This window comes from Aphelocoma coerulescens, chromosome 11, assembly GCF_041296385.1.
Source record: "Aphelocoma coerulescens isolate FSJ_1873_10779 chromosome 11, UR_Acoe_1.0, whole genome shotgun sequence".
Classification (NCBI taxonomy): domain Eukaryota; kingdom Metazoa; phylum Chordata; class Aves; order Passeriformes; family Corvidae; genus Aphelocoma; species Aphelocoma coerulescens.
Genome location: NC_091025.1, coordinates 17,588,807 through 17,605,455, shown reverse-complemented (window position 1 = coordinate 17,605,455; position 16,649 = coordinate 17,588,807).

Here is a 16,649-nt window from a genome sequence, read left to right as displayed (position 1 = left end):
AAAAACCAACCAACCAACCAACCACACAAAAAAAAAAAAACACCAGAAAGTAGTACTGAAGCATTGGGGGAGGGTGGGAGAGCTGTCCTTTTGGGGTTGGTCTAATCACAGAGGTTCCTTAATATTAATTAAAAATAAATGAGTGTTGTTTCTCTCCTAGCAAAATCTCATCTTTCTTTTTTCCTGCAAAAGTAGCACAACAGAACCTGGATCTGTTTGGTATTGAGCAAGTTCTGGTGTTGGAGGGGTTTTTTCAGTGCTTTAGTGGGTCGTTGTTCAGAAAGATGCCAGTGTTTTCTTGCATTGCTGAGAAAAGAAATAAGAGACTGGATAATTTTTAGCTTTCTGTTTTTTTCTAAAAATGTAATATCATAACTCTTCCATTTCCATGTTTTCTACTTCCTGTTATTTCTAAAAGAATGAGTCAGAGAAATGGAAACAGAGCTGCTGTGAATAATTTAAAAGTGGTCTGAGAATAGCTAACCATTACTTCTGGTGATGCTGCTTGTGATGGTTACACAATGATAAGATTATCAAAAGGACTGTGGGAGACAGAAAAATGGAAAGGATGCATTAAGTCATGTAGTCATTTTTGCTACTGTGGAATTATGCCTTACATTAGTTTTACTAATGGCTTGTCTGGCTACCTTTAAAAAGTTTGAGAAAATGGATTTCCAGTATTTCTTTAACATTATCCCTATACCTTCTGCTTACACTAAAAGATTTTTTTCTTTTCGTTATTTCATCCTATTATTATCTTAGAGCTAATTGTTCTGCTAAAGACTCTCCAGGTTAAAACAGACAGTGATCACTCCCTTTTCCCTTCATACAAGTGATGGAAAAATCATACTTCAGATTTGTTATGAAACAAAAAAATGACGACACTTTTTCATGAAAATGACAGCATTTCATAAAAGTGAGTGAACTTACTAAATAAAAGTCTTTACTTCTTTTCTGTCTTACCTCTTCTGCCTTGGCTTCATCCTTCCCACCACTGAGGGTAAAGTAGGATCCATAGCCCAGAGATTGGGACTTTTGTTCAGCCAAACCATTTCTGTTTTTCGATGAAAGCAGAATGCCACCATGCTTGTTCCAAATACTGTCTAAATAGCAAAAAGGTAAGATAAATTTAATTTTTTTGTTTGTTTGTTTTCAGTAATCCTCAACAGCTTGTGTAACCTCAATTCAGTAAAAGTTTGTTACCAAGTCTGAAGATAGGACAGAATTTACTTCTTCATACTTGCTTTAGAAGGCTAACATCATAAAAAGCAATTCAAAACTAATTTATTCTAATTTGGTAACTGATTGAAAAGAAACTTTGGCTTTGCCATAAACCACCAAATGCTGAAGAACTGTAAAGATCAGTTTTATCAGGATGGAAGGATAAGATTTTCCAGACTGAAGTTTCAGAAAGTAACTACCACCTCAAAACTAAGCTTTCTGTTTGCTTTTCTCCTGTTAACAGTGTTTTCATAAGAGATTTTAATCCTTAACTCTGACAGAGAAAAGGTCTGGAATTAGAGATATAAATGGCTTAGGGATACAGATAAGCATTGGGATTTTTTTTTTTTTCTGTGTTGCCCGCCAAAAGAGAACACTGGATATTTCCCATTTGGCTTCCCTTTAATTAGTTGATTTCATTGTAACTACACAATTACCTATCTATTAGTATTGCCTAAGCCCTGCTAATTTTCAGGAAAAGCCTACCTGTGAAACTGAGTCCCTTTTTCTGGTTCTCCACCGAGCCCTTTTCTCTGGCTCTGCACTGCTCCGCTGCAGGGACACGAGCACGAGGTGCCTTGCTAGGGTGACCCCCAGAGCTGTGTGTCTGCGCAGTGACAGAAACAGGGACAGAAATGGGCTTTCCTGGCTGTCTGAAGGCTGACCCAGCTCAGAGAAGCTCTCTGCCTCTGCTCCTCGGAGTGCTGAGGAACAGCCAAGATGTGGCCTGGCCATTTCCTCACCCCTGAGCCACTCCCTGCTTGATCAACACCAGGAACATCTCCTGCACCGGCACATTTGACAAAAATCATTCTCTTCACTTGAGGTTTGAAATTGCTCAGGTCTCATTAGTTCCATGTTTCCACCCAAACCTGCCCTGATCTTTTATCACCACTCTTGCTGTTCCAATGGAAAAAGCAGCTGGGCAGCCTCCCTTTCTTCACAGTCTATTGATCCTGTGTCTAATGGGAAAATATAAAACCAGGACTGATGCCTTGGAAATCCCTCTAAGTTTCACTTAGAGGTCGAGTGGTTATAATCCCCTGAAGTGGTCTGGAATTTAACCCTAAGAGCTGCTGATTTTCAGCTGGCTTCTCTCTTTATCCTCCTCTGGACTATTTTTCTTCATGGATTCAAGTAAAAGCTTTAAATCTTGGACAGAACTGGACATTTGCTGTTGCTGCTGGATCTTTCAGCAGGAAGAAAGCTACCTCAGGGAAAGATGTAGTCACCTCTCACTAACGTTTTCTGACATTGTTCTCTGCAAGAAACTACTTCCATTTGGGTTTGACTTCAGCAAGTTTCAATTATGGAAGTTAAAAGGTTTCCAGGTTGGATGTTTCTCTGCCTTTGGGGTAGAGAGTGGCAGACAAGATAGGACAAAAGTTTTATGAAGCAGCTCCCAAAGTGGGCTCCTGCTTTTGCCGGTGTTGAGGGACAAAAGGCAATTTTTCCTTTGGAAATACTATGTTTCTTATATGTGGACTGGATATTTTCTTCTTTCTTGGTTAGGAGATACCACTGGAATATTAATATTTGTGTAGTTTTTTTGTAAATTAAAAATTTTGATAGATATCCTAAAGTTTAAACAGGCTTTTACACATTGAGATGTTCTGCCTAGACAATCATTTTGTAATTAAAATGCTGCCCATACCAAAATCTCCATATTTGATTCTACCAAGCACAGCTTTTCATCCTCATTTGAGATTTGAGGGGTCAAAGTGTTACCATTTCCAATGACTCACTTTTTGTGCTGTGCTGTCAGCTTAATCTAAAGCACAGTGAACTGATGAAACCATAGATTGAGGGGTCACAGCAAAAAAAGAAATCAATAGCTTCAATGTTCAAGCAGGTTTTCATAACTCCCTACAGCCTCTGCTTTCTACTCCTTTCTGCTCCCTCCTTGCTTCCAAAGGATAACAGATTGTTTCTTATTTTAGGTAGTGTTACAGATGGAAATTTAAGGAATGCTGAGCTTGGCCAAAACTGACCCCCTTGGAGTTCAGGTTTTGTCCACCAGTGGAGGAAAAGAGTCCTTGACTATTCCTAAAAGCAGCCTCTCAGCTTTTTGGGGATGTTTAAGTAATCACCAAGTGGTGGAACCAAGATATTTGGACTTCTGCCTCTTGTTAGTGAACATTACAGAGCAATTACAGTGTTAATACACACTGAGTCTTGTGTTTTTATTTTGAAACACTTACAAATGTAATCTGAAATCCTTTGTTTTAGCTGGAGGGGGTAGAGAGGAATATATAGTTGTTTCATATCCATGGCAACTCCTATTTTTTTTATTAATCATTAAAAAGAAAATTTGCAATTCTTTAACCTCTTTTTAAAAAATGATTGAAACAAAGACTCTGTTTTGTATCAAAAATATATCTTACTTATTTAAACATTGAAGTAGTTTTTTCTTTTTTTAAATAGAGTAAAAAGAAAAAATATTATAGAAGATGAAACACTTTAAAACAGTCTCTTTCTCATTTCAATTCAACAGCATTCAATATTTCAATGCTGTGTAACTCCCAGTATATGTATTTTTTATTCTGGGAAGTGAGGCCCATCCCTTTTTAGAGAATCAGTTGTGAACATTGGTTTGCTTCCAAATTCTGATAAAATCCTGATTTTCTTTTTTATTTTTTTTTTCCCTCTGAGATACGTGTCCCAGCTATTAACTGCTCTGTATATACCTTTTCCACATTTAAGGGGTGAAACTAATGTAGTGCTTCAGCCCTAGAATGCATTTTATGGAAGGAAAGGAATGCTTCATGCTTTGGGTCTGTTTTCTTTAGTTTGGTTGGTTCTTGGTGTTTTTTTGGTTTGTTTGTTTGTTTTTTTTTTGTCTGTTTGGGGTTTTTTTGTTGTTGCTGTTTTTTGTTGGGGGGCATGGGAGGGGAAGACAGCAATTATTATATATTAGAAAAATAATCAAACCCTGTTATAGACAAGCACCAAAACAAGTGATAGGCTTGAGAACACAAAACATGGAATTAATCAAAGAAATGCTTTTTGAGTAAGGTTGGGTTTTCATCAAATTTAGAAGGAGCAGGTGATGGAATGGATGATGTTCATTGTAGCCTCTATTATTACCAGGAGCTGCTTGCAGGGGTATGTAAGAATTGGGAATAACCTGGGTTTACCATCTGCAGCAGTATCCTCAGGATAACAAAGCTGCTCCAAGCTGACTTTCCTGGTAACCAGTCTCCAGATTGGGCTCAGAGGTTTAATTTCCATCAGCCTTGCTACACTTTCCATGAAGACTGACCCCAAAACATTGCTGAGGCACTGCTTTGTCTGTGGGAAATGTAACTGATCTCATCTTGGGAGCTGCTGAAGGAAGGATGCTCCAAGGAGTAGTGTTTGCTGTGCTACACTGTGCTTTTTATCTGAGGGGAAGGGATGGCTGTGGGGTCAAACAGATGATGCAGAATGGGTGCTTTGAGAAAAGAAAATACAAATTTCATCTGTTTAATGATTTCCTATCTCCTATCAGACAGGGAGTGGCTCGGCTGAGCTCATGAGGGTTAGAGGCTTCACTTTTACGTGGGATTCTTTCCTAAGATGTTGTAAGCAACAGGACAATTCTGCTCTTTCTTTTTTTTTAATAAGAAAATGCATTTTTAAAAAGTCAACAATTTTGACAGAAACATTTGGATTTTGCTCCAATTTTCCTTTTGCTCTGTGTTGGGCTCAATTAGTTTGGAGTGAGTGCTGATGGAAACCTCCTGGAGAAAAGGAGAATCAGCTGCCAAGGGAGCTGCTGAGCAGGCACTCAGCAAAGGAAGGTTCAAGGGGCTGCAGGTGTGGTGAGAACAGTGCCATGGGAGCTCTTCATGAGTGAGGGAAACCCAGCCAGCCTGACCAGGGCCACCTCAGGTAGCTGCAGGTGGATCCAGAGAGTCAGGAATAAGATGCAGCTGAGGGAGTCTTCAAATGAGCAGCTCCAAGCCAGCAAGGGGGGACTGGTCTGGAGGGATGCAGGAGGTGAGGAAATACTCATATTAATTTAATAGTGAAAAAAGAGTGCAGTTGCTTTAATATTTGATCAAACTGGTCTTGAAGCTTTGCTGTCTGTTCTATTGTGTCAGTGGCTTTTGTATCATCCAAGGTGCTGTTTTTAGGCTCATTGTTTTGAGGTATCTGAGAGAGGGGGCTTGGGACTGTGAGGTATAAATTTTTATAAATGTTTGTCCACTTGTTCAATCTTTGACAGCTGAGAGCTGCAGATTGGAATTTGAACTCAGTTTGGAATAAACTTTACAGCAGATGCAGCTGTGTTGGGTTCTGTTTACATATTCCATGAGGAGGGTAACCTGTACTTTATATCTGTAATTAGTTGTGTGATGCATTGGAACCATTGGGGTCCAAAGAGCCAATTGTGAATATTCTTCCCAAATATATGTCTTTGGTGGAGGGGGAGGGGAGGAGAACTCTTTATTTCTGAATCTCTAAAGTTCTTGAAGTGCAGAATGTTTTCTTTGGGTCAATTGATTATTGACATCAGAAATTCCTGTTTCTCAGATGGGGAACTGGAACAAGGCCTGCTTGGTGAGAACAAAGGCTGTTCTATTACAGTGGATTATTACACTTGCAAACCTAATTATCCCCTCTGGGACTCAGCACAGGCCTAATGCAGCTTGGATTATGGAGGTAGGTTCTTACTTTCAACTTTGTTCAATAGATTTCTGACAAGTCTGGTCTTATAGATGATTAAATTTCAGTACAATGATTAGAGAGTTTTCTGCACAGGAATCGCTGGAATTTTTGGAGGTTGGAATAGAACAACTCTTTCACTCTGAGGTTTGCTTGGGTTTTTTCCTCCTCTTTTATTTTTATTCAGAGGAAAAAAGTAGGATTTTCTTTTCAAGCAAAGCTATCCTTGAGGTCTGGCATGAGAGAAGTGATTGATGTCCTGGGTAACTACAAACTCTATAAGGCTTATGCTGGAGGAATTAAATTGTCATAAATAAGTGGTGACTGAGCAATATTATTGCCATATGTAGAATTAGCTTGGTGAGCAGCTGAATGTCACTGAGTGTGTCCCCAAGGCTGTCAGTGGAGGGGTAACAGGGTGTGGAGAGGCTTTGGAGCTCCAGTGATAAAGTCACTTCATCCAGCTTTAGGTGTTTGTATTAGCTGATTGTTACTGAAGCTTCTAAAGGATGAAAGTGTACTTGATTTCCCAGAAAAGGACAATAAATTTTTTAAAAAAAGGATTTTATTGAAATCTAAATCCTAAGCCTCAAAAACTTACTTCTAAGGTATTAACAGTGTAAACATCAGTCCTTTTTCCAGGTTCCACTTGCTACTAAATGCATATTTTTGTAACCCTAAGTCCAGCTACATATTAAAATTATAATGCTTTTTAATATACTCTGTATTTATGTTACCTCATTCTTGTAATGAAGATAGGAATATTTGCAGACAAACCTGAAAACATCAATACAAGAAAATTGTGAGGGTTTGTCTCGCAGAATTGCAAGATACTTAATCATGAGAACCCTTGTACAGAAGCTTTTCTTGTGGGCTTTCTTAGGTAGATTTCCATGTATCCTTTTGCCTTTTGAGAGGTGTTTTAATAATCTGTCAGCCTATCCTATTTTCTGTGAAATGTAAATTACTGTCATTTATTTGAGAAAGACATCCCAAAAAAAAGAAAAATACAAAGGAAAGAAAGTGGCCTGTAGACTAAAGAGTGATTGGGAGGAAAAGATAAGTGAGGTGGCTGGGGTTTTTTAAGCCTTAGTATGAAACTAAGCTAAAATATCTTTCCTTAAATTTGTGGTGCTGTCCATGAGCTGCACGCTTTCTACACTGAAAGATGAAAAAACTCCACACCCTTACAAACAGCTATTAGACAGTCACGATTTTTTTTGTTGCCTGGATATAAATCATTCAGGTAATAATTTACTGGACAGTAAGAATTCATTATACATAAAACTGATTGAAAAGATTAAGTTGAAATATCATACATTAATAAGATCATTTTTACTGTAGTTTGGCCCTGCCAAGAACCTAATGAACAGTACACTGTGAATGTTACAAATATAGTGTCTGGACACAAATATTGGCTGTCCAAGTGTGTTGTGCTCTCTGTGGGGCTGTGTATTGAAAAATCCCTGCTGGCAGGGAAAGAAACACCCAGCAAAATAGCTGAGAGTTCTGACTGCACTGTTGCTGATATCTTATCAGTGGCTGTGGATTATTGGCAGAAGTGAATGACTAAGGAAGGAGCTTTATGCACAACAACATGCAAAGGGTGCTTGGATCCTTAGGAGCCTTCTGAAAATAAAAATCTAAACAAAGCAAATTATGGACTATGCAAATAAACCCCAATCAAATTAACTTTTGTTCTTTCATGAGACGTTCTGGGTGGCCTCCTGTGTGTGTCCTCTATCCCTGTTTGGTGTTCATCCATATCAGAATTCCTGAGGACTTCCCTATCTCCATGTACAGAAAGTACAAAGTATTTTGTCTTACACTTACTGGTAATGATCTGATGAGTGAAATTCAAAATTGATTCTTTCTGAGAAGAAACATTTTCAAATATTTTTGAAGGCCTGCATAGGATGGAATGCTGCTCTTGGCATGAGGGTCTAAGGAAGTAGAGGACACCAAGGTTTGCAATAACTTTTATTGGCCCAGTTGTTAGAGCTGGTAAAGGTAGATGAATTTTAAAGCACATAATTCCTTTTCAGAGTCTGAAATAGAAACACAGGGTTTCAAAGCTAAATACAAGTGGAGAGAGATTGCTGAGTTTGCCTGAACTTTACAGATAATATTCCATAGGTACCATTCCTGGTGGGTGGCAGCCTCGATTCTCAAGTGCACAGCAAGAGATTTGACTCCAGAGCTGATATCTGTTACACTTGTTTCTTCAAAAGAAACAAAAAAGTTTTAATTTCTGTTTTGATGTGGAGCAAGAAAAATATGTGCAAGGATGTTTATCAGAATCTTCCAGTCAATAGTCATGTTACACTATTTTTCCTCATGAGAGTTTGTATAACTCAGACTAAAACAATTTGCACTGAATCTATTCCTGTAAAACTGTTTAGTGTTTGGAATTCATCTCTTGTTTTTGTGACCGATTTTTGTGTTTCAGGTCAGAATGAATACATCCATAGTGCAGAAAGATTTTTTTTTTTTTTTTGGAAAATATATGTGTTGAAGTATGTCTCAAACCAGTTCTTAATTGTTATTTCATGTTTTTTAATCTATTAATTTATTGCTCCTTAAGTAATGACAGTACTTAAAAGAAATTACTTTGTTTACTTGTAAAATAAAGTACTCAGTTATTCAGTCATAGGCTACTTCCTCTGAAATGCACTGGTAGTGGAAATTTGCTATGAAATAAAAAGGATCCAAGGGAAAAAAAGAAAAAACAACAAAAACAAACCTCAGTGATTTTGTATCTAAGCACACAACAAACAGGAAGGTCTGGCCCTTCTGTGTCAGGTTCTCCCTGTGCTGAACACACTGCAAGATCAGCCCCAAGCCTGGCAGTGTTTGAACCACGCTTTAAGAGAACATTGGAATACTGCCTTGAGTATTTCAACCAAGCAAGGACTGAATTGCAGTATTTACCTTTCCTGTGCTGTGGCTTGCCAGGGAATTTTACACTCTGTCCTTGTGTAAAGTCATGGTGATGCCAGTGGGACCATCTGTGTTAAGGCAAGCAGAGCTGGGACTGGATTTAGAGCAGGTATCTGGCTCTAACCTAAGCTCTGTGTCTCCTGCTACTGCTCTCTGTTATTTGCCTTTGGAAGGATCCAGCCTGTTGGAACAGCAGCCCAACTTTGAGTCTGTCCGGTAAGAACCTGCTTTCCTCTCAAAAACGTGACACAGAGACTTTGGGCAAAATGTTCAGCAGATGCATTTTGATGGATCTCCTTCTCTATTGTCTTCAGAGAAGAGAAATTGATGGAATTCTCAAAAATCACCAGTGTGGCTGCTGAAACCTTGATTCTTGGATTTTACTGATTTAGGTTGATATCCATTCCCACACAGGAAATGATTTTGTTCAATTTAGTAAATTTCCATGTAGGTTGGCCTGTCTGAGTCTTGCCAGTTTTTAACCTTTGTGGTTATTTGGTCATTTTGCCTGAGGTGTTCAATGTTGGAGATACTTTATCCCCAGTTAAAGGTTTTTTGTGTATTTGAAAGTTGCTTGGCTCTCTCTTCTTCCTTCTTTAGCTGCATGTAAAACATCCCACAGATGATGTAGTGCCTCCTTTGAGTGTTTGTGAGCCAGACTGGAACTCACCTGCTTAAAAGGTGGCCCCTTCTTAGGATGTTAGCAATATTTTCTAAATAATTGTAGTAGTTAAAGTGCAAGTACAATGTAATTAAGTAGAAATGTCACTTTACAGCATAGAATTTAACACAGAGGCAAAGCTCGCTCTCTGAAAAGAGCAGAGAGCATGAAATGCAGAACTATTTAATTCAGTAGGAAAGGTTTACAACCCTCCCACTTTGAAATACAGAACAAAACTGTATTATTGGAATGGTAATACACAATACTTCTTAAAGCCAGAGGTGTCTAACCTTCTTTAAGTATTCTTCAGAAGCAATCAGATGGCAAACACACATTTTCACAAAAGCAGTTTCTTCCACAAAGCAAGCAAGCTTTATAAAGCTGCTAAGCCTTATAAAATCTGTTATTACTTGTGTCCTTTATACTCTAGGTGTTTTAGCTTTTAAAGTGATATTATCAGTTTAATTAAAAACTTATCAAAGCCTACCTCTCACGCAGAAGCAATTCAGAAATTCCAAACACAAACATCTTGCCGTGTAAATTAGATGCTAGAATCATATCAAACTTCAGGTATGTTAATTATTAAAAAAAAAAAAAAACAACAAAAAAACCAAACAAATCTCCCAGGCATTTAATGAACTAGATAACCAGAGTACCTTGCTGTTAAAGCTGGAAATGTCTTTGACCTCGGAGGGGATGGAAGCAGGTAATCCCTTTGGTGCAAGTGAGCTTTGATTTTTGTATTTAACCATGTCTAGTAGCCTAAATCTTTTTCACAGGAGGTGATATTAATTATGGGCTGGCATGACAAAAAGGCCACTGAGGCCTCCAGAAACATTCATCAGCATTCAGAAGTCTTTGGATCAGGTTTGCTATTATGGCCTGAGCTTCTGTAAATCCATCTTGTGAAATAATTTTTTCCTTGTGGTTAGATTGAGCACCAGAAAAAACAGGTATTTTTCCTATGAATATAATGGATGCAAACTAAGATTTTCTTGTATCTATACTACTCATGTTCCTTTAGTAAGGTGCACAGTTATGACTGAATTTTAAAAATGGAAGCTCTTAATGTGGTTTTGTTTTTTTGTTTTTTTGTTTTTTTTTCCTTTGAAGTCCTTGCATAATTCTTGGATGAATGCTGCAGTATGGGCTGATGCATTAGACTGGACCATCTTTCCCAGGGTGTACCTGCAGCAGAGCAGAGTCAGGTATTTTAGTGACAGGTGATCAGTAACTCTGCTGTTTAGAAAAATGTCTCTTTTGGGTAAGATTGTCGCTGTGATGTGGTGCTGCCAAGTCTTGGCGGGTGTAGGGAGAAAAGGGTATTTTTTCTGTGAATTCTGGCATTCCAAACCACATGTCAGGCCCTTGAGAAGTATCTGAAAGTCTCTTTTTGGGTGATTATGCCCTAGGTAGAACCCCAGTGTGCTGAAATCTGGTGGGAACAAAAGTCCTGTCTGGAACTTGCTAAACATGAAAAATCAGCTTTCAAATTTTGTGCCTTTTAAGTAAGTTGTTAACAATGGGTTGATGGACGTACATATTTATTCTTGTAAGTCTATTTTCAAGGGACTAAAGTCATCTCAAGCCTTGCTTTACCTTACCCTGTACAGGAATCCTGATCATTCTTATTTACTGTGGCAAATTACGGAGACAACATCAAGTACACGTTTAAACCTTTTTCTCTTCCTTACATGGCTTCATAGTTCAGAGCTAATAGGAATAATATGTGATTTTACTAACTAAAATTTATTCCTTAGGCTGTATTTTTTAGACTCAACTGATTATTTATTTTAAAAATGGTGTAAATAATGTGCATATTTTAGTGTTTAGAGTCTAGACAATAACCTGTATATAGATGCTATAGAAATGCAGTTTCTCAGAGACGAGTCTTATATTGGTGCACATTTCCATAGATTCAGTGACTCATGGAATAACAGATTTGACCCAGTTGAAGTTGTCTCTGTGGGTGTTTTGTTTTGTGGGGGTTTTTTTTGTTTTTGTTTTTTTTTTGTTTGGTTTTTTGTTTTGTTTTTTTTTTTTGTTTTGTTTTTCTTTTTTTAATTTGGATTTTTTTTGTGTTTGATAGGCCTTCTTAGGAAGCTGGTAGGTGAAACTGAAGCCTTGCTTGGTTTAATATAAGAATGGAGTGTTTAGAAATCTAAACACAGGATGTACAAAATCACTGAGTTATTTTAAACTTTGAGTTATTTTGGAAAATTAAGGGTACTGTGGTTTTTTAGACATTTGAAGATTATTGATCTCTCAGCACCCAATTGTAAGCAATTATATCAGCAGGTGGAAACAGTGTAGGGGGTTCCTGTAGTGTCAATGCACTAAGTGTATTTTATATCTCTTTGCTTTCAAAATATTTCAGTTTTTAGTAGCTTAGAGTCCATTTAATCCCAGAGTAGATTGAAAGTTTACTGCTGTGATATTTGAGGTGTGTTAGGGGTTTTGTTGTAGGGCTTTTTTAATGTCTTTGATGTGTAACAAATTGCTAATTCACTTTCAAAATAATCTCCTATATTTTTGCAAATCCGGTCTAACTTTCTGATTAAATATTTCTGTTAATACCAACTTTGGATAAGGGGATTGGATTTAGCGTGTCCAGAATCCTCTGGGGCCCGTGGTTGCTGCTAGAGGTGTGTTGTGAACCTAGGAACAAGTTGTTTCACAGTTGAATTGTCTGGATTTCAGGCAAGCTGAGTGGAGTTGGATTTCTTGGGGGGTTTGAAGCCTTTAGGTAATTGCGTGCAGAGCTCAGACCTCACAGCAAGCTGGGAGCGTGGCAGGAGACTGTTCTTATGGAATGGGTTGTCAGGGCATAAAATTCCGTGGTATAAAAAGGAAACACTGACTAGAAGATTATTAGGATGGAATAATTTTGCTTGGGTCTAAGGCAGAACTGTTTTTCTTCTGCCATTCCTAGGAAATTGTAAGAAATTTGAGGAAAACCATTGATGCTAGAGGTGCAGCAATGCCTTTAATTTTTTTTTATTTTTTTTTAAATGTTCATTCTCAATACTTTTTCAGCCACCCAGTCTCCTTGCCAACCTAATTATACACTTTCACAGGGTGCATTTTTCTGGGCAGTTTTGATATTGCTGATGAAAATCCAAACACTTTCAGACTTGTAACAAAGGTAGGTCCTAGCTGGCCATCCTCACACTCACTTCCATTGTCGTTTGTTGTTCTGAAAGTGTGCTTTCTTTCGCTTTGTGCTCTTTCAAAATGAGCATGAGCTGTACTCTTGACTTGAATGGATGGTGGAGGAAGAAGAAAGGATTTTCCTAATGGTTCAACAAGAGCACTTGGTGAATAATTTATCATCATCAAGTGCCAGCTTTATCTGAAAGCTGACAGGTCTTTCTTTTATGATTCAGTGGTGTCTGAGCTGACCTGCTGTACACGCTGCCCGTCAGTGTTTTAAATCTGTTCTGGTGTTATCCAGCCCCTGTTACACTGATCCACTCCTTTTTATGCTTTATAAAGCATCTGCTGATATTTATGAAGTATATGTTAGCAAATGTAAGAGCAAGTATTTTAAGGCTCATTAATATTTTAAGTACAGAAATACAACTTCTGAACTCGTGTGTGTGGCAGATGTCTTGTTTTATGAGAACTGTAAGAAAGTGATTTTGCTTATTGATTGACATTATCAGGCAGTCAGGCAGACACTCCAGCAGGTGGAATCACCTTTTTGTGTTGATGTCTGCCAGAAGTTAACAGCAAATGTGATGCCCTTTCTGCCAGTGAGAGCTAATGTGCACAAAGGTAATGGGTTTTAAAAACGCTGCAAACCTTAATGGTGTGAGATCAATATTCCTGCTGCTAAGGGTAAAATGCTACTGCATATATTATTAAGACCTTCTTCAAAATTGAATTACTTGAAGCACTTTTGGACTGTTAGAGGATTCAGTATTTATCTTTACAATGAAATACTAATGGACGTGTGTTTGGGGAAATAATATTTTTCTTCTTGCTTAGAAATATGAAAACTTATTTTAGGAAAGTGGAGATGAACACAGCAATGCCCACAAATCTATTGGTTTCCTTGCTACTGGGTAATGTTTGAGATTGGGGGAAAGTTAAATTAGCTGGTAGAGGAGCTAGACAATTTTTCACGGATTACATATCTGCGTGTATTTTTGTCTGCTGGAAAGGGAATGAGCAGGAGAGCCCTGGTTTGTTCTCTCAGCAGTGTGTTCATAACCTCAGTACCGAGGGGACTGTCCCCAGTGAGGCCTCAGAAGCACTGTAGGATGTTGGAGACCTCAGATATTTTCCAAGCCCCAGTGTTTGAATATTAATGTGTGTGTGTGACTCTGAGGTTATGTGTGTTAAGTGCAAAGCATACAATAGCTCCTTGCAGTGAATTTTTTTTTTTTTTTTTAATTTCTTATCTCAAGAATGTTCTTGTGTGTTCTGCAAATTATCCTGTCAAGATTTAACCTGGCTCGTAGTACCTGCTATCATTAACTCTTTGTTTCAAATTGGTGTTCAGACAGCTTCTGGGAGAAGAGTTTTGCCTTCCTGATGGTTTCCCCAAGGCAGCCAGGAGAAGCCAGTTAAAGTAAAAAATGAGTTTTTTGACCAGTTAGACAATCATTGGTCAAACAGGTTGGGTCAAAAAAAAAAAAAAAAAAAAAAAAAAAAAAAAAAAAAAAGGGAGTGGCTTAAATGTTCCAACAGGAAATAGATCTGGCTTCAACTCAGGTTAAACTGAGTTACCACTGAAACATATCACAAATCTGTAAATATTAATTGCAATGAAAAAGGTACTTCTTAGTGTTTGGTTTCTGGACCAGTAAAGCAATTGCATTTGCACTGAAATGTTTGATTCAGCCCCCTTATTGGATTTTCCCACTTGCAGAATGCCGTGTGCAGAACCACCCTGGCACTAAATGCTGAGGGGAGCTGTGCCATGGTTGCAGCTTTATTGCCTGTTTTCCTGGGCTGTGGCTTTGCCCTTCTTCCAGCACTGTGGGTTTTTTTCCCCTGTGCCATGTGAGAGAGATCCAGCTCCAGCATGTTCAGCCCAACACATGGAAAATGAAATATTGTGGCATAAGCACACAGTCTAGATTTTACTCCTGGACAGATGGGCAAAATCATAATTCCCCAGAGCCAGGGCTGTGTGTCTCTGTGTTAGATCACTTGCCACAGTGAATGTATTCAGCATTCTATGACATTGGCATAGTCTAACAGGAACAAGGATCAATGCATTCACTAATCCTCCCCAAACTTTCAAACATGGGAACAAACGTGACTTTGACATTGACTGGTGGGGGCAAAATGAAGCTTATGAAAAAATGAGGTATAAATATTGTCATAAGGTGAGCAGCACATGGAGTTCATCCTGCTCAAAGCCATGTTTGGCATAGATCTACCAGATCTTCTGCCAGCTATTTTTCTTTTTATGCTTCCCCTTCCAGTGCCAGTTGGAAAAATATAAAAAAACTCTACTCATTTGCTCAAGAGAAAAGGAAATAAATTTTCCAATGTTTGTGTATATGCATGCACCCACATACATATGTGTGTGTATATACATATATATAAAAACCTGTGTGTATATCTGTATAAGTTAAAAACGCTTTCTTCATGCAATAGGAAAAAAGTTTTAGTAAAAATAGGAGACAAAAAAGGTAGGAAAAAAAATACAGACTTGGAGAAACTGAGGCACAGCATGCAAGATATGACCATTTTATTATTTTTTACTCTTGTGTTTGTGTATTTACATAAGGTGTCTTGTAAATTATTTGCTAATTTAAAGTATGATGTTTATAAGAGATAATTCATGGATAAGTTAATTCCTGCAGTATTCGGGCAGGAGAAGAGATGAGCCATGTTGGAAAATCACGAATTTAATCTAATATCCCTGTTTGTCTTCTCTCTAAATAATGCTTATAAATGCATAAAAATGCAGTTAATATTGAACTATAATGCACACCTATGTTTTATTGCTAATAAGTTTAAATCATTGCTCTGCAATAAGAACTCATTCAGTGTTTCAGTGGAATGCGTTTTATAGTGATCTTTATTTACTTTTTTTTAAATGTATTATTTTTTCTGCCATGGAGCAGTAAGAGTGCTACAACACTGTCAGCAGTTCTTTAGATGAAGGAACCTCTGTTCTCTGCTGGAGAATCAGAAGCTGTACAGAACATTCCTAACTTACGTGAGCTACCCTCTTGCAGAGCCCCTGTCTCTTTTAAGAGAAGGTGAGGAACTGCAAATAAAGATGGGTTTTCAGAAAGCTCCACTCATCTGATGGGCATGTGAATATATTTGTAATTATAATGAGTCTAAATCTATGGCTTAAGCCTGAGAGGCAAATGGCAGAGTTTCTGATAAAGAGGACTTAACAGTGACTGCAGGATATGTGATGCTGTGATGTAAATGGGAGAGTGTTACAGAATGCTGCATTTTCTGAATTAAAAAATATTTTGGGGTGTCATTGACAGGTATATCCAATTGGGTTCCTCTGGAGTTGCATCCAAGCAGGTTTAACAGCTGTGTCTGTGTTGATAACAAGGAAACTTGGATTACAGGGTAGAAAAATGTTGAAACTGTGTCTTCTTCAGTCAAAATTTTGTAGGATGGCTTCTTTTCATATTTTGGGTGTAAAATACTTCAAGGTGATAATTCACTGTTCTCTCTGTAGCTTTAGATCAGGTCCTTGTAGCTATGATGAGTAAGCACAGTAAATCTACTCACCTAAGGACCAGTTTCACTGTCCTTCAAGCTGCGTTTACCTCAAGCTGTTGGCAATCTGAAAGGCTCTACAGGGAGGTTGGGCAAAAAATCCTGAGCAGTGCAATGGGCTCCTCAGTGTGGCTGTGCTGACAGCAACTCTTGTTATCTGTGCACACACCCAAACCCTGAATAGCCCTCCATTGCTTTCATGGTCATTTCATTCAAAGCTTACCCAAATCTTTTTGGTGCCCTCTGCTGTCAGGGTGAGCCCCAGAGATTGGGACAGACTCAGTACAGCCCTGGGGCCAGCACAGGAAGGAGCTGGAGCTGCTGCACAGAGCCCAGAGGAGGCAGCAGCATGATCAGAGGGATGGAGCAGCTCTGCTGGGAGGAAAGGCTGCCAGAGCTGGCATTGCTCAGCCTGCAGAGGAGAAGCTTTGGGGTGACCTCAGTGTGGCCTTGCAGGGCCTGAAGGAGC